General features: G+C 35.0%; 1 long non-coding RNA gene across 2 annotated transcripts; it reads right to left on the bottom strand.

Moving 5' to 3' along the window:
• Positions 1-323: 323 nt before the first annotated feature.
• On the bottom strand, positions 324-1,552 carry LOC147507780 (uncharacterized). 2 transcript variants are annotated; one of them, XR_015216235.1, is made up of 5 exons: positions 1,392-1,552; positions 912-1,003; positions 787-829; positions 613-669; positions 324-432 (listed from the first exon to the last, which is right to left on the bottom strand). It is a non-coding gene; the product is annotated as an uncharacterized LOC147507780 (long non-coding RNA). The 2 variants fall into 2 exon arrangements; XR_015216234.1 differs by having other exon boundaries at positions 787-1,003.
• Positions 1,553-1,815: the final 263 nt, after the last annotated feature.

Genomic DNA, 1,815 nt, shown 5'->3' with positions numbered 1-1,815 from the left:
ATCTGTCCTTGGTGTTTCCTTTGTTGGAAGCTTCAATCAGATTCCTTTGAAATGAGAAAAGTAACATCCACGGCCAATTAACTTTGTCAAGGAAAATACCGTAAGCCATGCTTCTCGTGAATGTGAGGTTCCAAAACGGGTTTCCATCCCAAAACTTGTCACCTCATGAATGTGCCAGGTGTCCCGCTTATGAATGTGTTGGTGAGGGGTGAAACATAAATTGGGAATGATCGAGATGCAAAAAGTTCTTCATAAATAGCAATTTTCAACATGAAACTGCGGGTGAATACTTTGTGGAAAGATGTTCAATTGTAAAGATTCTCACAAAGACTGATATGCTCTCTTCTAGCTAAAAATGGAATGTCCCTCTTACATTCCAGTCTAGAGACTACTGTAGTACGATGTTTCTACAAGTAAACCTGCATAGACACCCTAATTGAGAAAAAGTATTAGCTAACCTCGTGTTTCTAAACTCTCTTCTTCAGTGGATCGAGAAACATCGCTGTGCCAACCCCAAGTAATAAGACAAATCTATAGTTCTTTTCTTGTGTTATCAATTCTTGAGACTTACAAAAATCAATACCCGCCTATAGTGTGCAAAAAGAAATATACCTTCTCCAAATAGTTTTGAAACAATTCCTTATAACTTCCACTGTATCGCTTAAGAGTCTGAAAAATAAATTCCCACTAGGAAAGAGTCAAATTTGTTTCAGACCAACAAAATAGAGTAGATGACTTAACTAAAGTATAAAATGAAAAGGTATACGAGAGAACATCAATACTCACATTCTCTAACTCAATTCGGTATTTCAAAGGGTCCACATACATGCTAAAAGACAGCAAGAGTTATTACAAGCAGTACAAACACAAAATCCAACTGAAAACTGTAAAACACCGCAGAGACTGCTCACTATCTATGCTCCCGTAGACTCGAACAAGAATTTCTTTCGCTGATTTTTTTCTTGGGTTTACTGTCCTTACTCACACATTTCTCATCCACCACCTACATAATGAAAATATCAAATATGGAAGTTAAAATAAAAAGTTGTTTCCTACAGTAATGATGCACATCATCATCCAAGATATCCCGAAAAATAGTACACAGACCTGAGCAGGACACCATGAGCAGGACACCCATGCTAAATCTCCTCATACAAACTCCTCATTTGTTTGATTAACATAACTTAACATTTCGTGTCATTAAAATAGGCACTAAGTTTAAAGAATCATGTAACAATGATGCCCCATTTCTTAAAACCTTGAATCATAATAATTATAAATAAATTAAACAAGATGAAAGTCTACTCATAGAATAAATTAACACAGTTTAATCTGAGAAAAATCCCATAACCACCAAAAAAAAACTAGAAAAACAATCAACTCTCACATACATGAAGTGTAGGTCACCATGATCATCTACCATACGTCTAAGCAGTGGAGGCTCCCTTTTCTCTGCATCTGTTAGAAAAAGATGTTGTCCAGTTCTTCTAATATCCAATGAATAACACTCGTTGCAGCTTTTTCAAATACAGTTACCCCAAAAAAGAAGGGAACCTGAAAACCACAAATAGTGAAACAAGTCCTACACTTATTGAATTAAGAAAAATAATATAAAGAACAAAAACCATAGCATTAAAACAAAAAAGAATGTATTTATAATAGGTCCAGGTGTATCAACTAATAAATCTAATGCTGAAAACCATGTTAAGAAGTCGTTATATAACTAAATACGGTAAACAAGTCCAGGCATTAATCCTCCTACCATGTATTTCCAAGCAAGATACATGAAATGAAGTTTGATGCAAACTTTTTTCA

This window comes from Coptis chinensis, chromosome 3 (genome assembly GCF_015680905.1).
Source record: "Coptis chinensis isolate HL-2020 chromosome 3, ASM1568090v1, whole genome shotgun sequence".
NCBI classification, from domain to species: Eukaryota; Viridiplantae; Streptophyta; class Magnoliopsida; order Ranunculales; family Ranunculaceae; genus Coptis; species Coptis chinensis.
Note: the sequence above shows the minus strand (reverse complement) of the source record. Positions and strands in the feature narration are given on the sequence as shown.